Source organism: Ambystoma mexicanum, chromosome 4p (genome assembly GCF_040938575.1).
Source record: "Ambystoma mexicanum isolate Mex_15411 chromosome 4p, UKY_AmexF1_1, whole genome shotgun sequence".
Classification (NCBI taxonomy): domain Eukaryota; kingdom Metazoa; phylum Chordata; class Amphibia; order Caudata; family Ambystomatidae; genus Ambystoma; species Ambystoma mexicanum.
This window is the reverse complement of record NC_090927.1, coordinates 1,192,767,633-1,192,793,043: the sequence shown is the minus strand read 5'-3', so window position 1 is coordinate 1,192,793,043 and position 25,411 is coordinate 1,192,767,633.

The window sequence follows — 25,411 nt, the reverse complement described above, 5'->3', positions numbered from 1 at the left end:
GGCGCTTCGAGTACAGGCGAGAGCCAGAAAGAGTTAGATGCGGGGGAGCCTGAGATCCAGGGATGGAGCCGGGCAACAGTTGGGGGGTGTGATGTTGGGGAAGGGACGGGAGGCGGGAGGGAGGGGGAACGGGAAGTTTGGTGTGTTTTTGGTTAAAGGGAATTTAGAATGGGATGCAAGCCTATACGGATTGGATTGGAATTCAAAGTCAAACTGCACCTGTGGGAGAGGGAACGGAACTGTAACAGGTCATGGGGGACCTTAAGATACTTACATGGAACTTGCAGGGGCTCAATAGCTACTTAAAAAGGAACAAAATTATGTTGTACCTGCGCAGGCAGAAAATAGATATTCCATTGCTGCAGGAAACTGACCTTACACGAGAGAGGATGGACACGATCGCAGGGAAGTGGAAAGGCGTGCTGGTGGGCTCATCGTACTCTGCCTATGCAAGAGGAGTGCTTATATGGGTGGCACCACATGTCCCTTTTCAGCGATTGCAAGTGGTGGTTGAGACAGACGGGAGGATGGTTATGCTGAGGGGACTGGTGGAGAACAGGGAGATAAGTATTGTTAACACGTATGCCCCGAACCAGAACACAGCGGCGTACATTAGGACATTGAGTTCGAACCTGAGCGTATGCGTAGGAAGCACTGTGATCTGGGGAGGGGACTTCAACTGCGTATTGAACCCGAGGGTAGACAGATCGGATGGGAAGATGGATAGACCGGCCCCTGCAGCTAGGGCGTTACAGACATTGCTGGATGATTTTGGGTTGGAAGATTGATGGAGAGTGTGGCACCCCCAGGAAAGGCAATATTCACATTATTCTGCCCCACAGCATTTATCAACGAGGCTGGATTATGTCTTCGCATCACCTGAAATGATAGCGGAGATTGCACATATAGAGTGTAAGGCCAGGGTCCTCTCGGACCACTCGCCCCTGATTCTCGCATGGCAATACTGCCCCTCGAGAGCGAGTATCCCGACATGGCACCTACGAGCGGAGGCTTTGCGGGACCCCTTTTTTAGAGAGGACTTGAGGGAGGAGATAGTAAATTATTTTGAAACAAATACTGGAAGCATAGACTCTGCAGGAACACTATGGGAGGCCTTCAAAGTTGTCATGAGGGGAGTGGCCATAGCGAAATCCAAGGGCCTACAAGGTGGGGTTTTGGCTGAACTGCAGGAGACGGAAGAAAAATTAGAAGAGGCCTTAAATGTGCGGAGACAATACAGCAGAGAAGCTAGAATTGATACTTAGGCTACAGCAAAAATGTGCGGAATATTGGGAGAGATTGTGTTACCTTAATTATAAAAAAATACATAGAGAGACAGCAAGTGGGAGGTGATAAACTGGGGAGATTTTGGCGTGGTTATATAAGAGTGAGACCCCCAGAGTCACAATCATAACTATAGAGAGAGAAGGTGGTAGCGTAGAGGACACCCAGGAGGGAGTTAATCAAGCGTTTGTGGATTATTATAAAGTATTACACGGAGATGATGGGGAAAGTAGCCGCGCTACGATGGAAGAAACGCTTGAGGATATGGGGTTGCCCAAGATAAGCGAGGAGGAGCGAGAGGAACTAGACACCCCAATCACCTTGGAAGAATTGGGGGAAGTGGTGAGGCAGCTGCCTACTAGTAAAACCCCAGGGACAGATGGGCTCCCAAGTGAATTTTACAAAGTATACATAGAAGAGGTCCTCCCCCCACTGCTAGAGATGATAAACGAAGCGTTCAAGACAGGCCGCTTACCGGAGTCACTGAGAGAGGCTGTCATAATACCTCTCCCCAAACCTAATTAACCTGGGCACAGCTGTGGATCCTATAGACCCTTTTCAATGCTGAATCAAGACGGCAAGATATTGACTGCTGTCTTAGCAAATAGACTGAAGAAGGTCATTAGCAAATTAATACATCTGGATCAAACGGGCTACGTCCGCCATAGAAACATTACCAATAATCATAGGCGACTCCAGAGAATCATTGAGTTTGGCAGAGAAAGTGAGGAGGAAATGGCAATTGTGTCCTTGGATGCGATCAAGGCCTTTGATTCCGTTAAATGGCCATGGCTGCTGGTGGCCCTGAAGCACTATGGGTTAGGGCCTGAATATGTAAGGTGGGCGAAAATTTTATATAGTGAACCGCTGGCTAGAGTTAAGACAGGATCTGTGATATCAGAAAGGTGGCAGCTCAGCAGGGGTACTAGACATGGATGCCGTGGTCTCCAATGCTCTACATACTGGCCCTGGAACCTCTAGCAATATATCTGAGGCAGCAATATGACACCATAGGCATCGAGGTGAAAGGGGAGCGGCATCTGATCTCCCTATACGCAGATGACATGCTGCTGTACATGCGATTCCCAGAAGAAAACCTCCAGAACATTTTAGAAGTGCTTGGGAGATACGCTGTGCTGTCCGGCATAGCAGTAAACCCCCAGAAATCTAGCTTGTTCCCATTAGGGGGGTACATGAGGATTCCAGCAGAGCGGTTACCTGTATTGCAGGTGCCGTGGGCGGTTAGCACATTTCCTTACCTGGGGATAGACATATATCACACCGTGGAGGAAGAGCATAGGTGCAATACAGAAGTAGCCATCAAAAAATCGAGAAGTGCATGCAGTTTTGGGCAAAGCTGCCCTTAGCGATGATGGGGCGGGGAGCAATGCTAAAGATGGTGGTCCTGCCAAGGCTCCTACACTACTTCGGGAAAATACCGTACCTGATTCCTAAGAAGTTCTTCACCAAATTGAATAGCATGTGTAGGGACTTTTTGTGGCATGGCACGCGAAACAGAGTGGCATTCTGGAAGCTTCAGAACTTCCACGACAAAGGAGGGATAAAGCTGCCCAACTATGAGGCATACTATGTGGCAAGCCAGTTGAAGTATGTTGCCAAATGGCTCTCTGACGAAGAGACCTCTGAACGTAGGTTGTTTGGGCGTGATTGTGCACCTTTTTATTTGAAAGAGATGATGTGGGTACCGAGGGCGGAAATGGTGGGGCGCCCTAAAATGATGCTACAGGGGTGGAAGGTGTGGCGCAGGGCATGTCAAATGATGGAGGACCCGTCCCCATGCTCACCGCAGATACCATTGGTTGTATTGACGGGGGCAGACGCTCAGCTACGAATGATACTCAGGAACCACTGGGAACCGGCTGGGGTGGCAATAATGGGTGATATTTGGCAGGAGGGCTCTAGTATTACTTTTGAGGGGCTGCGGAAAGAAACTGGGTTGCACGAGGGCCAGTACATTACGTATCATAGAGTGGTACAGAGGATTAAGAGAATATGGCCTGAAACTGTGTTGGAGGAAGAATTAGACGCCACCATAGACGTGATATATGACATAGCTGAGGGGGGGGTCACGAGATTTCCAGACTGTATGAAATGCTGATGTCTAAAGTGGGGAAGAAGGTCACGCAGTTGAGACTCGACTGAGAAATGGAGGTCGGGGCCCCAATGGGAGCCGGGATGTGGGAACCGGCGCAGGGGTATCATAAGAAGGTGTCTAGAAACGCGAGGCTGAAACAGATTCAGCTGTACATAACACACAGGGCCTATATGACGCCTTGGAGGATATCGAGGTTTGAAAATGCAGGGCAGCAAGCATGCCCCAAGTGTGATGAGGAGAACGCGGGCATGGTGCATATGTTCTGGTCATGCCCGATCATAGAGCGATTCTGGAGGGGAGTGAAAGAGAAACTGGAAGAAAAAGGGGTCAACATAGTAGTGGATACAGTGTGGGCCTGTCTGCTGGGGGGTTCCCCAGAGCACAGAAGCTCAGGCATGTAAGTAAGCTGAGGGATCTGGCTTATGTGCTTGCAAAAAGAAGGATTGCCATGGGATGGAAGTCATGCCATGTGCCAAAGATAGAGGTGTGGTGGAAAGATTTGCAAAAATGGGCGGAAGCCGAAACCATGGCATGGCAAGAAGCGAGTAGCACAGGGGGGGAAGAGGAGAATGAGTCCCTGATGGCCTGGAAATCACTGATAGCCGAACTGTTTGGGTCATTAGCTGACCCGGCGGAGCCTGTAGAGGAGGGGACCGAACCACAGGTTGCGGAAACTGAAGGTTTAATGCAATAGACTTGCAAAGGGGGGTGGGTTACGGCAAGTAGTGGTTAGAAGTTAAGAAAGTGTAATGAAACTGATGGAACATGCACTGTTTGTTTGGTTGTTTGTAAAATTCAATAAAATATTTAAAAAAAGAAGAAAAAAAAAAACATACTTTCACACAAGAACTGCACCACAAATTGTGCAAAACCTTGTCTGGTTTTATTTGTTTGTATTGTTTTTAGAACTCCCGTAGGAGGGCTCTTTGTGAGACACGTGTTTCAGCAGAAACTGTGCGTTCTTTAAATCAGGCCAAATCAGATGTTGGGATATCACATTATGCATAGCTTCTTTTGTCCGTGTTAGCTTAAGTGTTGTGTTCTTTTTGTTTCTTTTGTCTTTGGTTTGTCATCAGTCCAGGGTTAATCCCACCTGCAAAGTAGCTTGCTCGTCGGTTCGCGTCGGCGTCAACAGGTTGTCATTCAGGTTTTGATCGGTGAACACAGCGTCTGAAACAACACATCAACTAGGTGCCTTTTGCAGTGGAGGAATGTTGGATTGTATAAAAGTGATCGCCTCCTTAGGGATAATGAAGAAATATGTCTTCCACTTAAGTTGGAAGCATAATGCATAATTTAGCCGGAAATAGCATGGCATACGCCTTGGTCCTGTCACCAGTGGTGTAGTTAGGCTTTCTGCTGAACAAAATGCATGCTCCCCCCCCCCATGGGCCCACCCCACCCCACCCCACCCCACCCCCCCAACACGTACTCAAAGGAAAGCCATTTTAAAGAAGCAAATACACAGGCAGGTACACCAAGGCAAACTTTCATGCACCCAAATGTTACGTTCCGCCCTGCGTCCCGCTACGCGGTGACGCAGGGCGTCCTAAATAAAAGCCCTGCCCCCGCGTTCGGGAGGCAGTTCCGGGGCCGACCTGTAATGAGCGTGGGTGTATGATTCTTTCAGCTCCCGCTGGAGCTGCGCCACAGGCCGCGCGGCCTACTCGCATTACGCCAGCCCCCGCGCGCAGGCCGCGGGCCATCGAGTTAACAATGGCGACGAGGAGAGACGAACTCCACGACAGGCTCGGTGCTCTGAAGGCACCATAACGCCACACAGCCATCGCGGCTGAAGAGAGGCTTGCGCTGCATTGGCTCAGGGTAGAGGAGCGCATTAAGTTCAAGGCCCTCTGCTTGGTTCACAAATGCCTGTATGGCACAGCACCTCCCTATTTGAAAACCCACGTAAGGCCCTACAATCCCACCAGAAACCTTCGCTCGGGTGGAAAATGCCTTTTACACGTGCCCAAGTTTAAGCTAAAAACAGGGCTGGGCAGATCCTTCCTGGTGCTGGCTCCCAAATTGTGGAACAGCGTCCCTGAATCACTTAGGTCTGAAGTCAGTCACCCAGTTTTTAGAAAGAGGCTGAAAACATACCTCTTCAGATAAGAACCCGTGGGCGCAGGTTCTTAATTAGAGACCTCGTCGCTTATTAGTTAGCTGTACCATCCGTCCGTTCCATATGTGTTGTTTGTCCTTGGTCTTGCTGTATCAGTGTTCTATGTTCAAGCGCCCTGATGCCCGCGGGCTATCGGCGCTATATAAAAATTAAATACATACATACATACATACATTTTTGGACACCCGGTGGGGGTGCCATCACACACGTGACCCCCCCACCCCAAAAAAAAAATAAAAAATAAAATTTTTTTTTTTTTTTCTCTCCCTCATCCATTCATGCTCTCTGCCACTAAGACCATAGTTCTTCCCTCCGGAAACGGGAGAACCAGGTGGCATCGGACATCCAACACAAGAGAGCAGCATCACAGTGTGTGGGGAGTGCCAGGCCCTGAGTTGTAACATGGCGCCTGGGTACGGCGGCACCTCCAAGGTAGGCCCAACGTCGCAGCATTGGTGGCCGTCGGAGGCACCTACGACAACACGGATCAGGTCCACGCCAACATGGCGGCCGGCACATCCACGCCTGGGCCCTCCACGCCGTCCAGAATTGCGGCAAACCTGTCCATGACGCCACCTCCACCTCGAACACAAGGCACTTCGTCGACACTGGTCCAGCCGTTTGACCCTTTCACGGATCCGTCGTCATGCGGACCCAGATGGCAGCTGTGGATCCAGAAGTTCGAGATGGCGATGGAGTGCAAAGAGATCACAGCGCCCAGGAAACTGAAGGCACACCTGCTACTCAGCGTGGGTGACGAGGTACTGCGCATTTTCAATTCCCTGAACGTTGATGATGGCCTGGATGGGTACCGAAGCGCGAAAGATGCCCTCACCGATCACTTCCTCCCTCAACTAAACCCAGACTATGAGACGTTTCTTTTCTGCACCACCTTACAGGCAGCGGAGGAAACCCTTGATGCGTACCATACCCGCCTGAGAAAACTAGCCATGTCCTGTGAATTCACGAACGTGGAGAGGGAAATCAGAAGGCAGATCATCAACGGGATTCATTCGGAAAAATTGAGGCGCCTGATACTTAGCGAGAAGGGCATCCCCCTACAGCGGATCCTTGAACTAGGACGTCAGAGGGAACTGGCACACACCAGAGCGGCCAACATGGAGGCCACGCTACACAGGCTGCAACCTGCGCTCAACACGGCTATGGTGGCCCGCATCAGCAACAAACAATCCTCGAGAGACGACAACAGTGGCGGATACGGCCAAAACAGGTGGCAACCGCGCATTCCGGGACCCACAGAGTGTGGCTGGTGCGGTGGCCCACGACATGGCCGTCGCAACTGTCCTGCTCAAGGCACCACATGTGGAGCATGTGGCCGGAAGGACCATTACGCGAAGGTATGCCGATCAACGGACACCCCCATACAGCCCCTGCAGAACCAGCCGGAGAAGGTCGCGACCAAGAAAAAGAAACAAGCCAGTGCCAGAAGGGTCGCAGTGGCCAGCTCTTCCACGGAGGATGAAGGGGATGATGTCTCGGCGATGCTGCAGGCCCCCTCCAAGGACACAGACAGGAAAGGAAGGAAGGTATACCTGGTGTCTGCACTATGCCAGGACCTCGGACCTCGAAGAAAAGCCGCCCGAAGGCGCAAATGCATGGTAACCATCCAAAACCAGTGCATTCTGATGACCATCGACACAGGCGCTTCGGTGAACGTCATGCCTGAAAGCATCTTCCTGACTCTAAGTCCTCCACCAGAGCTGAAAAGCACCGACAGTCTGTTGTATGCATACGGCGGTCGAAAGCCCCTGCCGGTAATTGGCAGGTTCCGCACCACGCTGGAACACGGAAAAAACAGACTATGGTCCAAAGTCTATGTTGTGAAGGCAGGTGTTGAGAGCCTCCTGAGTGGGGACGCAGCGGAGGACTTGGGAGTGGTCCAATTCATCTGCCATGTCAACGAAGAAAAGGAAGTGGAGCTGATGCTGAACCAATACCCTGACTTGCAAGAAGGCATAGGCTGTCTAAGAGGCAAAACCATCAAACTTCATATTGATGAGACAGTGCAGCCGAAAGCCGTCCTGCACCGGAGAACACCTTTCCACATGAGAGAACAAGTGGAGCAGGAACTCAAGGCACTGGAAGAAGCGGGTATCATTGAGGAGGTTACAGGGCCCACACCGTGGGTCTCTCCAATGGTGGTAACACGGAAGCCTAAGCAGCCTGGAAAGGTGCGGATCTGCATAGACATGCGCCTCCCCAACACTGCCATTAAAAGGGAACGCCACATAACCCCAACAATCGACGAGATTGTGGCTGACCTCACAGGGTCGAGTATATTTTCAAAGATTGATCTCAAGGCGGGGTATCATCAACTCAAACTCCACAGAGACTCTCGATACATAACAACGTTCTCTACACATTTGGGGCTGCGGAGATACAAACGCCTAAGTTTCGGAATATCGTCTGCTGCGGAGGTGTTCCAGCAAACCATCCAGGAGGTCATCCGGGGCATCCCTGGTGTTCTCAACGTGAGCGATGATATTCTGATTCACGCCCCCGACAAAGAAACACACATCAAGAGGCTTCACGCCCTACTGGGCCGACTACAAGATGTTGGGCTCACAATACACCGGGAAAAGTGCGAGTTCCTCAAATCGGAGATCACTTTTTTCGGATACAAGTTTGGCAGCACAGGCATCTCCCCTGACCCGCAGAAGGTCGCAGACATCCAGGCGGCAAGCCCACCGATGACCCCCACAGAAGTGCGCAGTTTTTTAGGCATGGCCACCTACTGCGGGAGGTTCATCCGAAACCTGGCCACACTATCTGAGCCGCTGCGGGAACTCACGAAGGCCAACGTCAAGTGGGAATGGGGGCCAACATGCCAGGACTCGTTCGAAAGCATCAAGGACTCCCTCTCAGCTGACACCAAGATGGCCTACTATAACACTGAACTGCCCACAGAACTATTCGTAGATGCCAGCCCCGTGGGGCTCGGAGCCATCCTAATGCAAGTCACGAGGGAAGGGGAGAAGAGACCGATTGCATATGCATCGAGAGCCCTCACAGAGACCGAACAAAGGTACTCACACATCGAAAAGGAGACCATCGCCGTGCTGTGGGGGTGCCGACATTTTCACCTCTACCTATATGGGCGTCACTTCACGACGATCACGGACCACAAGCCCCTACTACCAATCTTCATGGGAACATCAGCACACCCTCCGGCACGAATCACCAAGTGGTTACTGCACCTCCAGCAATATGACTTTAATCTCGTCTACCAACCAGGCAGCGGAAACCCGGCGGATTTTCTCTCCAGGCATCCGCGAGAGGCCACTCAACAAGAGATCCAAGTAGCGGCAGAGACAGAGGAACACATATGCCAAGTGGTGCGCGCAATGAGGCCCAAGGCGGTGAGCATCGAGGAAATCGAGGCAGAAACGCACCAGGACCCGTGTTGTGACTTAGTGAAAGATGCCATCCTTTCCGGTGACTGGAAGACTTTCATGAGACACACACACAACAGAACAGCGGAAGCAAAAGGGTTTTTGTCCGGCATATTCACAGTGCGGCAAGACTTGTCAGTCACGGAAGGTGGACTGTTACTACGAGGAAACCGCATCGTGATCCCTCTCAAACTACAGGACAGGATAGTGGCCCTAGCACATGAAGGACACCAAGGACTGGTAAGGACGAAAGCCCGCATTCGGCACCGAGTATGGTTTCCCCAGATCGAGGAGCGGGTCGAGACACTCATTGCCACGTGCCTATCCTGTCAGATAACGGGGGCCCCGCCAGACCCGGAACCCATCATATCAGCAGAACGGGGCCGCTCTCGCTGGGAGGCCATCAGCATTGACTTTTGCAAGCTCCGAGAGGGCCTCCACCTGTTGGTGGCCGTCGATGATCACTCCCGATACCCGGAAGTGGAGGTAGTTGAGTCCACCGCAGCTGAAGTGGTCATTCCGGCCCTAGAGAAAATGTTCGCAACCCACGGGCTACCTATCTCAATCAAAAGCGACAATGGGCCGCCGTTTACAGGGGAGGACTTCAAAAAGTATCTACAGGAACTCAATGTGAAATATCATCACATCACTCCAAGACACCCCCAGGCAAATGGGGACGTAGAACGATTTATGAGGACTATCAACAAGGTGCTCAGAGTATCCAAGGCTAACGCCAGCCCCTGGAAGGTTGACCTCTTCCGATTCCTCCGAAATTACCGGGTCACGCCTCACAGCACAACCGGCGTACCGCCAGCGGACCTCATGTTCGGCACCGTTATCAGATCCTCGATCCCGCATCACCCAAGCAGAACCCCGGACACGGTGAACGAGGAACGCACAGAGAGAAGGAGAAGGGATGCCAACGAACACATGAGTGGCAAGCGGAGAGCGAGGCCGTCCCATCATCAAGTGGGTGACCAGGTCATCATGCTACGAAACCCCTCCAAGTCAAAACTCGACACCAGGTACGAGGAACTTCCATGGACCATCAGCAACCGGCATGGAACCATGGTAACTGTGACACGAGGAAGCCGCCAAGTGACGAGGAATGCGTCATGGTTCAAGGCCATACCACGTACACTGTGGACCGAGAAGGAGGGCCATCGGGAAGGCGAGGACACTCCTCCCAGTGAAGAAGAGCCGGAGGCCATCCCTGAGGAGAATGGAGCGCGGGATGGAAACTGGGAGCCGGTGGAGGAACCTGGCCTCGAGGGCCCGAACAGCGAAGATGGAACAGAGCCTGAAGCAATGGGGAATGACCCCCGCGAAGGGCGATACAGACTGAGAACAACGACGAGACCGCCAGCCAAGCTAAGTGACTATGTGTGGTAACTGGTGCATTGGTGCCATGAACCCCAATGGCAGGGTGGCTGAGTGTTGAAGACTGAAAGCCTATGTTGGACTTCGCTGTTGTTTGGCAGTTAGAGTTGTGTGTTTTGTTTTGTTTTATAATAAAGGAGGAATGTTACGTTCCGCCCTGCGTCCCGCTACGCAGTGACGCAGGGCGTCCTAAATAAATGCCCCGCCCCCGCGTTCGGGAGGCAGTTCCGGGGCCGACCTGTAATGGGCGTGGGTGTATGATTCTTTCAGCTCCCGCTGGAGCTGCGCCACAGGCCGCGCGGCCTACTCGCATTACGCCAGCCCCCGCGCGCAGGCCGCGGGCCATCGAGTTAACACCAAACACGTATACACATGTGATGTACGTGCAAAGAATAATTATAAAGAGTAAATTAGATGCAGGGTACAATTCCTAATAAAAGAAAGATTGGCGGGACTCATTAACATTCCCAATGTAAAATGTCTTCATGGGAAGTGAATATATTATCAAGTGAACGATGCAAACTTCATTCAAATGGCCTTTCTCAATGGAAGAAAGTGCACTGGACTACCAAGTATTAAGAGCATTTGCCTTTCATAAAATGAAACAAGTTCAACCCCCAAAAAATAACCGCAGAGAGATTTTCCTATGACGCCGATGTCAAATTATCAAGGCACACACAGTTTAAATCCAAATCTGTAGTGAAATAATAAATTTACAGCACAATATCAATATTTCATAGTCCCATCTGTCAGGTTTGTAACTAGTTTGGACATTTCTGGTTTCAAAGGTTTCTATACCAGAATTGGACTTAACATGTTAATTCGATGAATGTGAGCACACTACCTTCTTCAAAAATAACCAGGGAGACATGTATGGCAACCCCCCCCTTCGCTTCCACTTGTGAAATTTCCAGTAGGAAAAATATGCCTGCCAGTGCACAATTTTCAGGGTACACGTCCCCCTGGGTGTTTTTCAGACTGGCAGGGCAATAAAGAAAATGGCTAAGTGTGTGCGGAGCCAGGATTCTAACCCAGACCTGAAACTCTTCCCCACAAGACCACATTAAAGTGTAATCAAAGCTTGCAAAATGTCTCATGTTGGTGGGGTGTGGCTACGCATGATGCGAAATGGCAGCATAAAACAGAGCTCCCCGCCGTTATCATATCATTCCATAGGGGCTCTAACATATATATGTTTTAACATCCTATCTATGCTTACCTGATCCCTTCAGCCTCTGACAACTGTCAGAGCTTTTCTCAAGCTCCAATGTGCAACTTTCCTTGAGAAGACCAGGGGGCCTGACGCACCGGTGTCGAGTAGGAAGTGCACAGCATTTCATGTCAGCGACGTCGGGTTGCGTCAGACATTTGACCGGCCCACTTTCCTTGAGATGCGGCTTTCAAGCACAAAACCAACAGCCTCATATAAATCCTTTATTTACATGGAATGGCGGCAGCTAAGGTGCTTTAATCCGTTTTTGAAGGGTGGATTCAAAAGGCATATTCTTACAAGGCGGTTTTGTCACCTTATTTCTTGACAGGAGATGATTATTTTAATTTTTTCTTATTTCAGAACTGCCATATAAGAATAAACAAATCACCTGTGAAAAATAATTCTTTATTTTTAGCAATTTTCCATAAATCTCTCTTTTTTCCCAAGAGGTATTGGCCTCAGAGCAATATCTTGTAACTTTTTGCCAGTTTTCCTCAAAGCATTTAATGGTGACATGCTGTAACTTTTAACATATAACTACAGCATTAGCAGGAAACCGTGAGGTGCTCTTGGTGCAATTCAAATACGCACTGGTTTATCTATTTTTCCCTTCATTATAGCCTCACTAAAAGCTCAGGTTAAATCCTTTGCTAATAGAGAAGCCTCGGCGCTAGTGGCAGCCACTTCAAAAGGCCACAAAGTGACTCTCCTGCTCAAACAATATTAGAATCTAATATGGAAACTATTTTGCTGGAATTAAGGGCACTCAAACTAATGTCAAACTCCAACAAATGGATGAACGGTGGGCAAACTTTGAAAGCAGGATAGAAGAGGTTGAGAGAAGAATTAGCGTGGCTGAGGACACTGCCACTCGAGTTGCTCATATGGAAGAATCAATCCGTGCGCTTCAAAAACAAAATTAAGATTTGGAAAATAAAATTTGTAGAAATAACCTCAAAGTTTTTGGTTTTCCATAAGAAGTGGAAGGTGATGACGTTGCCCTCTTCCTTGCCTAACATTCTGAATTTGCATTCATCCATTGTCCTAAATATACAAAGGACACACAGAACAGGGCCCAGGAAAACAGATTCACACACAGAAAATGCACCTAAAACAAAATTTGTTTTGCTTCTTTAATATACGCAAATTCATTTGATCTTGCAAAAGCTAAAGGAATAGAACATCTGATATGGAATGGACACATGATTTTCATCTCACAGGATGTGTCTAAAAATACGGCTCAAAGGAGAAAAGAATGACTTTCCTATCACCCTGCGCTCAGGCAGTTTAATGAGAGATATGGCAAGATCCACCTCTGTACCTTTAAGGACACCCTCAATAGAAAACTTTGAAGATCCAACTGACGTAAAGAACTTCATAAGACTTAAAAAAATGGAAGCAATGGATATTAGTACCACTAGTCACACTTGATATGATGCCTTCTCTTTCCTGGTTTTCATCCTATGTTTTATCGTATTGAGAAACTACTCTGAAATAGTTGTCCTCTGGAACTTTCTAGATTAATAACTATTTTGGAGTGGGCAACCTCTCCTGTTTGACTCTGACCTCTCTGCTTTTGTTTTTTACCCTACCTGATTTTTTCTTACCTGCTTGGTGGATTCATCTTTAACAATATAATTTTGTTTCAAAACATTTTTATTTCGCTACACCCTGTGGTCAGATGTTCCAATGCTTGCTCTTTTTTTCTTCCTCTTTTTGTTTTTTCATTTTTTCTTATCTTTTAGCAATCTATGCAGCATTATCTTTGTTCTGTTATCTATTACCTACTGGTTATGCGTAAGTTTCTTGATTTGGAACAGATATTAAGTATATATTCACTCTTGGAATTGTTATTGTTGTCTCTTTTTAAACATTGACTTTAAGGTGTATGACATGGGATGTTAAGGGTCTTAATAATCCAATTAAGAGACAAAAGGTTGTAGCTCACATTAATATATTCAAACCAACCATTGCATGCTTACAGGAAACCCATTTATCGTTACAAGAGTCGATGAGATTGATAAAGTATTGGGTAGGTGAGTTATTAGCCAGTCAATCGGATGGCAACCATAATAGTGTGGCAATCTTAATAAAAAAGGCACTCACTACCAGATCCTTCATAAAGATGCAGATACCAAGGGTAGACTGCTCTTAACTAAAATATTAATTGACTCTCAGATCTTTTCTGTTCTTAATGTCTATGGACCTACTAATCCTGATCCCAAATTCAGGCGAGACTTGAAGCGTATGATACTACAAACTGACCTCCCTAATATGGTATTTTGAGTGGACTATAATAATATTATTGATCCTCTTTTAGATAGAAGATCCCCCTGTCAATTTAAAAATATTAAATCACACATGGAATTTAAAAGTTGTTTAACATAAACTCGTGTTATTGGATCATGGAGATTTTCACATCCTACAGATATAGATTTGACCTTTTATTCCTTCCTGCAAAATTCATTCTCTGTATTGATTATATTTGTCTTGCCAAATCATTAGTAACTTAAATAATAGACTCCACTATTGAATGCTCAGTTATCTCAGATTATTTTCCCGTGACAACCAACATTGAGTTCGGATGCATTACAAACATTATCAACAGATGGAGATTTAATAACTCATTACTAAAGTCTTTCCTTGATTTTCAAAGTTTTTTCTTTCAAATCAATAAAGATAATGATACTTCCTCTGCCAATAACTGGGATTCCTATAAAGCGACTCCATGCAGACATATAATATCTTTTATAGCTAAGAAAAATAAGCAAAAAAGGATCTATATACCCTTCATGGCCAATTGCAAAATTTAGAGAAACAATATAATTTTACAGCAAATGATACTCGCTTTTGACAAATTCTTGCTCCTTGTTTCTCTATTAATGAAAAACTAACTAAACTAGCCTCTGGTGTTCTACTAAAGTTTAAATCCAAAATCTATCAATCATCTAATAAAGCAGGCAAAGCTCTAGTCTCATATCTCAAAGTCAAACAAGAAAGAACTAGGATCTCTGCGTTGAACAATTAACTAGGAAAAGTAGTAACCCCTGATAAGGATATTTTGAATGTCTTTACCAAATGTTATGAAAAACTGTATTTCACAGAGCATATGCACTCTTATACTGATTTCAATAATTTTTTTAATAGTTTAAAAAACAATGACCCAGTACATATTGATTTAAGTACCCTCAAAACCCCCATCCACATTAATGAAATTACCAGGGCTATCAAAAACCTTAAGAAAGGTAAAGCTCCTGGACCTGATGGTTTTTCTCTGGCCTTTTTTTGAGCATTTCTCTCTCAATCTTTCTCCAAAACCAGAATCCTTATATACATTTTTTTCCAAGGTTGGTAAATCATCGAGTTCCTTTACCGAAGCTCTCCTAGTCCTTTTTCCTAAACATAACAAAGGTAATGAACTACCCAAAAACTAAAGGCCAATCTTGGTGATTAATTCTGACTGTAAGATTTTTGCAAGCATTTTAGCTAATAGAATACAATTCTTGATGAGTACATTACTTAAATCAGATCAGGTAGGTTTTGTTAAAGGAAGATTTATTTCAGCTAACACTAGACATCTTATGAATCTTATCAATTGCATCAATAAAAAGAGCCATACAACAAACTCCTATATTGCAGTTGCACTTGATGCTGAAAAAGCATTTAACCACATTGAGTTGGATTTTCTTTTCCAGGCCTTAAAATGGCATGGTGGAATTTGAGATGTCTACAATTGGTTAAACATTTATATTCTGATCCAAAAGCATACATTTTTATATATGGTCAATTTCCCCCTCATGTTTTTCCTTCATATAGATACAAGGCAAGGCTGTCCCCTCTCCCCTACTTGAGTTGTCGTAACCCTTGAACCCCTATTAGAATTAATACAAAGGAACAATGATATTGTAGGGATTAGCTGTGGTAGTTCTGAATTCAAACTGGCTGCATATGCTGATGACATATTAATTTGTCTTGAGAATCCAAGCACAACTCTTCCTCATTTACTATTAACTATTGAGTTATTCTCTAATTTCTCAGAATATAAGATAAATCTAAAATGCTTCCACTTAATAGATACTGTATAAAAGAAGATTTTACACACCTTGGTCTCAGCTGGAACCAAACATACATTAAATATCTGGGTCTTTCTATTGCCCCTTCACTTGGTCAAATGGTCAAGATACATTTAAAAAATCTGCCACTAAAATTAGAGGAATCAGTAACCATATGGTCCCCCATATACTTAACATGTTGGGGAAGATTAGACACCATTAAGATGATGCCCTCGCCTGTGATTCTATACTATTTGCAAATGCTCCATATCCCTCTACCATCCTCTTTTTTAAAAGCTATTAACAGGATATTGACTTCCTTTGGGGTCCTAAGAAAAAGAAAAGGATTGCCTGTAATGAACATAAATACTTATATGATTATGGTGGTGTTGTGTTTACGAATTCTAAAAATTATCTTAAAGCCTTTGTTCTAAAGCTTGCTAAAGACTCGTTTTCCCATGAGGAGAACTTAAGTCCTCCTGCTTGGTTGGTGGTTGAAAAATCTCTAGTTTTGCCATTTGACATCAAAGATGTTACATATCTTTTTAATGGTTCCAAAATGATTTTTTCTAAAACAATATGTCTCACTAACTCATATTTAAAAGATTTCCGCTATCATCAAATTAATAAACCTGCGAAGGCCTTTTCTCCTTTTTATATGGTGTAATAAAAATATAACTATAAATAACAGCCCTATTTTCCAAAAACCCTGTATTGATAAAGGTGTTAGCGATATCCTTACCATAGAAGAAGTTAAAATAAAATGTTCACTACCAAGATTTCGTCTCAGTCAGTATCTCAATTTAATTAATGCTTTTTTGATGCCAAAAGTAGAAATGATTCAAATGAATTGGTTGTTGATCCTACTAGATTATGTTTCATGTAAACTCTTGATATCGTCAAAGCCTCTTGCCTCTACAAAATATTAGGTGGACATCTGAACTGCAATGGGAAGAAGACTGTGGAATATATTTTGATGATGAAATGTGGTATAAGATTTGCACTAAAATTAAAAGTATATCTGTTTCTGCAAATGTAACCCAAGAGTTGTACTTCTTCTTTACTCATACAGCTTTAATTACACATAAGAAACTCTTTACAGCCAAGATATCTAATGATGATCTACTGGATGCTTTATTCATATGTTTGTTGATTGTTCTCTGGTAAATTCCTTTTGGAAACATGTTAGGAGCATTCGGAAGCACATTTAAAATACATTCTATCCCTCTAAGTTTAATGAATATTCTACTGTGAAGTTTAGCATTTAATGCTGTGAAAATTAAAATTTCTTTTATTATTTTTGACCTTTCATACTGCTTGCTATCTGCTTAATTGCATCAAATTGGAAAGATTTTACAAAGGTTTATATCAAAGATTGGTGGAATAATATATGTGATGTTCGTATCATTGAGAAATGTAATGCCAGCTCAGCTCCTCTCTCTTTTAATCATGACAAGAAATTGCAATACTTCGGTAGCTATTTAAATTATATACATGTTTAATCCAGTTATGTATTACATCAGCAACATTGTGTACGTTGATAGCTGTGAAATTGTTTTTGCTATCGCTTCACTCCATGACTATCTGCTGTTTATTTCTTGTTCTCCTTTTTCTTTTTCTTACATTATCAATCTCAAATTACTTATTCTTTCACCATTTAATATTCATTAATTATCACATTCTGATTTATACATTGCAGCCACGCTATGTATTCACCTTTTATTGTCATTGACATTGCAGATTTGTAATGTGTGCTTTGAATATAATAAAATCTTATAAACTAAAAAAAAAATCTCATGTTAGTATTTCACTTTGCAGGTAATATTTAGATAGCTCGCTAACGTCACACAAAAATATTCAGTAATATTGTTCTTTTGTCTTTTGATGATGATTCATTTTCTGAAGGGCAAATGCTCATTTGACCTGTGGATAGTTTCCAATTAGTAAAGACCATTTGAATACATTTTTCATATTTTAATTTATACATGTTTATTTCTTTTTATCATCATTTTGGATTGCACATGGCAGTGTCCCTTACCCCGCCACATACATACCTTTAAGAGCGTGTGCCCTTATGCCATCCCAAGCAGTAGTCTGAAATGAACATATTGGTCCTTCTCAGAGCCCTGCAACGATAAAAAACCTTACATAAAAAAAGATTTCTCGTACATGGAAAAGGGACTGAAGGAGCACACTTTTTTAAAAAAAAAATGTATTTATTTAGTTATTTATTTTCCCACGCTGTGCAGGGTGCTCCTTCAGTCACTCGAAGATGCCCCGCTCTATGCATGCAGCCTTTTGACAGCCTATCTGGCCCACCATCAAAGCCATACCTCTGATGGCTGACCGCTTTACAACACATTGGACCTTTTCACCTGTAGTTATTCGGTGAAAGGAGTACCTAGAGACCAGCCCAGTGTGGCGTATGGATCTCTAATACAGTGCCTATCAATTGCTACATAGCTTAGACGTCCCGTGTACAGAACCTTGTCCTGATGATGGCCATCCCAAAGATGAGGCTCATTTAGCCCAATTCTAAACGGCCGAAACACCTGGTGTAGACATACTACTCCCCGAATTCACAGCACATTGATTGCTGTTCACAGATGAAAAATCTTATCTGTTGCCTCTTAGTTGTTTTACGTTGTCTTTAAAATTCCGCTTTGAATTGTTTCACAATTGAACTGTGTCTGTTTTGACAAACCTCCACAGAGGTTGAGTTTGTTGCACACACACCATTTTCAACTTTGTCCCGAGCATTGGTGGTAAATGGTGTTTTAAAGCATTTAAGTTTATGTTCTGTTATGGTCCAACAAACCATTGATGATGTCTATTCTCTCTCTGTAAATTGTGTTGTTGTGTTTTTGACTCATGCAATTACAACACAAAAAGTCCTCTAGAGATCTTTCTCTATGATAACAATTTCGAAGAGTCATTTTTTCAAACCAATTGTGGGAGCCCTTCCTGTATGAGTACCCTTGAACCTATTCATTGGTGTATTTTGTTTCTGATTTAGCCCTCCTGGGTAGAATAGGCTCCATACCAGGAGCCTGAATTTTTTGATAGTAAGCACAGAGCTCCATTAAGGTGTAGCTCTCTTATAGGCTGCTCTGCAGTGCCCTGTATCAATTCCTACTTTGATGTAGGCAAACAAGGATTGTACTCTTGAGAACAAAGGATTCACCTGGAACCTGGTTGGGACTACAGTCTGCTCCATAGTGCTCTGTCATAGATGTGAAGACAATGATTTCCAAGGAATAGGCAGGCTCATCCCCTTAACTATCTCAAGGGAATATTTGGCATGACATGCTGGCTAGACAAGGCCTAGACCTGTTCAATGGAGGTGTCAGAACCATGCAAGTGTTCTCTAAGTGTTTTCTGGTAGCAATCAGCAGAAGAAAAGACATACCCTGCCCCTGGAGATCATGGATGGAGACCCTCTAGCATGCAGAAGTCAAGAACAGCTGTGGACTCTGTTTTCCAGCTGACTCTACCACTTCAAGGCACTTCTCAAGCTGCAAGCAACCAAAGCTACCTTTGACACTTTGTAGCTTTTTCAATCCGCTGTGAAGCCATCGAGCCGCTGACTCAACCCATCTCCTACCTATACTACAGCATTTTCGAGGTGACTGCTAATGAAGAACCGCACACCAATGTTGGACCTCTTTGAGCCAACTTGACCAATTTCAGATGCAGACTTGACCAATTGCCATCTGTATTCTTTACCCGATTCGAGCCGATCGCTGTCAAGAGTGCATTGCATTTTTTAACCATGTCAAGCAGACTTGACTGTCTCAACAAGACAACAATATGGACCAACGGATGGAGGATGGCGGATCACACCCATTTATCGTTACACATATATCGATAAACGTTTGTTCAAATCAATTTTCGTTTTATTGTGAATAAAATATTCAATGTTTTAAAACAACAACAAATTACAAAAACGTTGTGCGGAGAATTTCTACACAACCTATCTTGGACTCACATATTCTCTCCCCACTTGTCATTCATTCTCATTCAATCTCCACACACTTTCTCCTTTGCATACAAAATGACCTTATAACATTGGTCACTCCCAACACAGCTAATTAACAAATGTTTGGTTCCCTATGTCCATTTTCAGCTGACTCAATATGTCTGTTACTATCTCTGCTGGGCCGAAATATCTTGATGGTGACCTAACCCATTGAAAGCATGTAGAAGGCTGTCTCAATGCTCCTGAAAACAAGAACACGCATTTATGGGTATTTCAAATGGTTATGTGCCCCTGGACCACTTTAAAGGGCCCTAGTGACTTTTAATATCCCACTCTGTACCTTTTCTTAGACTTCTTCAGTGAACTGAGGATGCTGCTGATAATAATTTCCTGTGCGCCTCTGTCTTTAAACCTTGAGTGTCCCTAACTCTGCATTGTCTGTGTTTTCCTTTACAACTGTGGGTTATTGTGTTTTTGATTAGTATGGTTGCCTTGTTGGTTAAATGAAAGTATCCTATTCTTATAGAACCTTGGTTGGACATTTTTTTATTTTGTTACGACAGATTTATTGTTGTTTGGTGTGCTTCGGTATTAGCTCACTTCGCTCTTGAAAAGCATTGCCTGCCCTTATCCCATCCTAACTTAAAAAGCTGAAGGAGGTATACCTACCGGGCTTTGACTGTTTGACCTTTGTGATTGGGATCCCTGCTGGTTTAGTAGTAGTGTGGGGCTAGGAAGGAGGTGTATTCACTACTCACCCCTCTGCTCCTGCAGTGCAGTGGGCATTTTACCACAGTCAAACCTATGAAAAGGATCACCTCACCCAACTTGAGTGCATTCTACTACTCTTAATTGAACTTGGAGTCCCTTCCGAGTGACAGCCTCCAGAATCTGAATACCAACATCACCAAAGTTCTGGACACCTTTGTGCTTGGGATCCTTAAACCCCTTAAACTCCATTCTAAATCTAAGGCGGCATGATAGTGAGCTTGCTCTCCTGAAAAGGGATTTCAGGTCTCTGGAAAGAGAATTGCCCAAAGTCAAGGGTAACTATAACAGGATGTCATGCCTTCATCACCAAAGAGTTTTCCACTTTGCCAGCATCAGAATGGAGAAAGCATTCCACTGAAACTGCTCCTGTTTGCAACAAATCAGCCACTATTAAATCATGAGATCTTGCTAATAAATTGGCCACCTTATTTCAAGACAAGATTTTAGAATTGCCAACCTCCTCACATCTCAATCTAGATCTTATCATCCGTACAACACTGAGAAGCAGTGCTAAAGCTCTTTCAGAATTTCTAGGCTAATATCAACAGAAGACATCATGAAGACTGTTTTCAAAATGAAGGTCGCCTCCAAACAGGTTTACCCATGACCCATCACTGCACTCAAATAAAAGGATCTTCACACTATGCCTTGTCTTGTCTTCTCAGCAGAGACCTGGCCCATGTGGATGAGCCTAACAAACTCAAGAATGCAGTTATCCCAATGCAATCCTAATACCCCATCTGACATCTTTTTTATCACCAATACCTCTTTAATGAGGAATTTGCTGGAGAGCGTGGCAGCACAACAAGACCTCCCATTACACAGGTTAGTGCTGCCTCTTGCACAGAAACCAGTATCGCATTTGGACCTGCTAGAATCACTTGCTTTACATGGGAGAGGTGTTACTCGCCACCATGGATTGCAACTCTCCCGCTGTTCTCTTTCTGATTGACTTATAAGTGGCATACAACACTGTCCACCAGATCCTGATACAAAGGCTGTATCATGTATTTAGCAGCAAAGACCTGGCCTTCAAATGGATCGCCCACTTCCTTTCTGTTCCCAAACCTTCAGACTCTGATCTGTTGTATGTCAATGCTCAGTCATATCGCCGTGGCTGTTTAACGGTTATGCGAAACCTTTGGCTGATATCCCAGAATCCTTTAACACTGCATTCCAGTTGTATTCAGTTTGCTGACAATGCCCAACCCATTCCTCCGGTCTCTTGAATTTGCAAGGCTGGATAATCAACAACTGCCTCTGCTTGAATGTGACTAATACACACGTTATTTTGGTTGTGTCCAACAGCCTTTTTACCTCCATTTCGACTGGAATTGCTCCATGGATCCCCATCCTGATCCTGTCACTCACTGTAACAGACTGTACTTTGACCTTCCTAAAACTGCTCTTCCTGATACTTGTTCTTTACCCCATTGACCACCTTTCCCCTGCCCAAATGACTCAGCATTGGCTCCCTCTGAAGAAAATGATTGACTTCAAAGTTCGGCACTTCCTATGAATGGCATAGTTCCTGTCTACATCAGATCAATCATGTCTATCTACACCTTCAGAAAAAAGAACCTTGGTCTGCATTCAATTATTACTGGCGGCTCTGTGCTCTGGAATAACACACCTTTGTGAAAATCAACAGGGTAATTCATAGAATTTCGCAGAAAAGTGTCGCAAGCGGCTGGCGCAGAGTGTCCGCGTGCGATTGTCTGCGCCAGGCACGTGCGCTAAAACCGATTTCCGCGCACAGCGTATTCATGGATTTTAGGCTCCCAAACCAGCCGTGGCGCAGAGTATCGCAGCGACCCTGCAGCAGCGCCAGTAACGCCCCCAAGAACGCCCTCGCGCAAGGAAAAGCCATCAAAATCGCTAAATCATCGCAAAGGGCTGCGCTAACCCTGGACCAGTTTACAGGGCTGCCAAACAAGGAACGCAAAGCGGGTAACGTGCATATCAGGGGTACGCATGAAGTTATACACGCGATTAGCCAGGCTGCCAGGGTACGTGTATTTCAGGGGTGCGCGGGAAGTTCAACACGCGATAGTCCAGGGAACGTGTATTACAGGGGTACGCGGGAAGTTCAACACGCGATTGTCCAGGGAACGTGTATTACAGGGGTACGCGGTAAGTTCAACACGCGATTGTCCAGGGAACGTGTATTACAGGGGTACGCGGGAAGTCTTACATGCGATTAGCCAGGGCACGTGTAATACAGGGGTACGCGTGAAGTTATACACGCGATTAGCCAGGGTACGTGTATTACAGGGGTACGTGGGAATTATCACACGCGATTTGGCTGGGTACGTGTATTACAGGGGTACACGGGAAGTTCTACACGCGAATCGGCTGGGTACGTGTATTACAGGGGTGCGCGGGAATGATCACACGCGATTTGGCTTGGTACGTGTATTACAGTGGTGCGTGGTAATGATCAGACACGATTTGGCTTGGTACGTGTATTACAGGGGTGCGTGGGAAGTTCTACGCGCGATTGGCCAGGGTACGTGTATTACAGGGGTACGTGGGAATTATCACACGCGATTTGGCTGGGTACGTGTATTACAGGGGTACACGGGAAGTTCTACACGCGATTCGGCTGGGTACGTGTATTACAGGGGTGCGCGGGAATTCTCACATGCGATTTGGCCAGGTACGTGTATTACAGGGGTGTGCGGGAATTATCACACGCAATTAGGCTGGGTGGGTCCTCACAGGTGTTCCCTGTACACCCTCCACGGCCCCAGCAGGCAGCCCACAAAACAGGGGACTACCCTGCACACCTGCTCATGTCCCCCTGCACCCCCAGCCCCCAGCAGTGCAGGGTACCCTCCACCAGGCCCCCACTCATGTCTCCCACCACCCCCACCCCCCAGCAGTGCAGGGGCACCCTCCACCAGGCCCCCACTCATGTCTCCCACCACCCCCACCCCCCTGCCACCATGGGCAGCCCCCACCAGGCCCCCACTCATGTCTCCCACCACCCCCACCCCCCTGCCACCATGGGCAGCCCCCACCAGGCCCCCACTCATGTCTCCCATCACCCCCACCCCCCAGCAGTGCAGGGTCAACCTCCACCAGGCCCCCACTCATGTCCCCCTGCACCCCCACCCCCCAGCAGTGCAGGGTCACCCTCCACCAGGCCCCCACTCATGTCTCCCACCACCCCCACCCCCCAGCAGTGCAGGGTCAACCTCCACCAGGCCCCCACTCATGTCCCCCTGCACCCCCACCCCCAGCAGTGCAGGGTCACCCTCCACCAGGCCCCCACTCATGTCCCCCTGCACCCCCACCCCCCAGCAGTGCAGGGTCATCCTCCACCAGGCCCCCACTCATGTCTCCCACCACCCCCACCCCCCAGCAGTGCAGGGTCACCCTCCACCAGGCCCCCACTCATGTCTCCCACCACCCCCACCCCCCAGCAGTGCAGGGTCACCCTCCACCAGGCCCCCACTCATGTCTCCCACCACCCCCACCCCCCAGCAGTGCAGGGTCAACCTCCACCAGGCCCCCACTCATGTCCCCCTGCACCCCCACCCCCAGCAGTGCAGGGTCACCCTCCACCAGGCCCCCACTCATGTCTCCCACCACCCCCACCCCCCAGCAGTGCAGGGTCAACCTTCACCAGGCCCCCACTCATGTCCCCCTGCACCCCCACCCCCCAGCAGTGCAGGGTCACCCTCCACCAGGCCCCCACTCATGTCCCCCTGCACCCCCACCCCCCAGCAGTGCAGGGTCACCCTCCACCAGGCCCCCACTCATGTCTCCCACCACCCCCACCCCCCAGCAGTGCAGGGTCACCCTCCACCAGGCCCCCACTCATGTCTCCCACCACCCCCACCCCCAGCAGTGCAGGGTCACCCTCCACCAGGCCCCCACTCATGTCTCCCACCACCCCCACCCCCCTGCCACCATGGGCAGCCCCCACCAGGCCCCCACTCATGTCTCCCACCCCCCCACCCCCCAGCAGTGCAGGGTCACCCTCCACCAGGCCCCCACTCATGTCTCCCACCACCCCCACCCCCCAGCAGTGCAGGGGCACCCTCCACCAGGCACCCACCCATGTCTCCCACCACCCCCACCCCCCAGCAGTGCAGGGTCACCCTCCACCAGGCCCCCACTCATGTCTCCCACCACCCCCACCCCCCAGCAGTGCAGGGGCACCCTCCACCAGGCACCCACCCATGTCTCCCACCACCGCCACCCCCAGCAGTGCAGGGGCACCCTCCACCAGGCCCCCACTCATGTCTCCCACCACCCCCACCCCCCTGCCACCATGGGCAGCCCCCACCAGGCCCCCACTCATGTCTCCCACCACCCCCACCCCCCAGCAGTGCAGGGGCACCCTCCACCAGGCACCCACCCATGTCTCCCACCACCCCCATCCCCCAGCAGTGCAGGGTCACCCTCCACCAGGCCCCCACTCATGTCTCCCACCACCCCCACCCCCCAGCAGTGCAGGGGCACCCTCCACCAGGCACCCACCCATGTCTCCCACCACCCCCACCCCCCAGCAGTGCAGGTGCACCCTCCACCAGGCCCCCACTCATGTCTCCCACCACCCCCACCCCCCTGCCACCATGGGCAGCCCCCACCAGGCCCCCACTCATGTCTCCCACCACCCCCACCCCCCAGCAGTGCAGGGCCAACCACCACCAGGCCCCCACTCATGTCCCCCTGCACCCCCACCCCCCAGCAGTGCAGGGTCACCCTCCACCAGGCCCCCACTCATGTCTCCCACCACCCCCACCCCCCAGCAGTGCAAGGTCAACCTCCACCAGGCCCCCACTCATGTCTCCCACCACCCCCACCCCCCTGCCACCATGTGCAGCCCCCACCAGGTCCTCACAATCCCCAATCATGTGCGTAATGGTCAGCCTCCACAGCCAAAAAGCCCTACCAAGTAACCCATTCACCCACATGGAAATGAAAACACATGTTACACCCCCAATGTTCATGAAGCAAATGAACCCATGTCCGTCACACACAGATTTTCAAATTGAATGGGAAAACACACAACATGACATGCATGAAACCAATGAGATGAAACCACACAGTGAACAATGGAAAAAAAA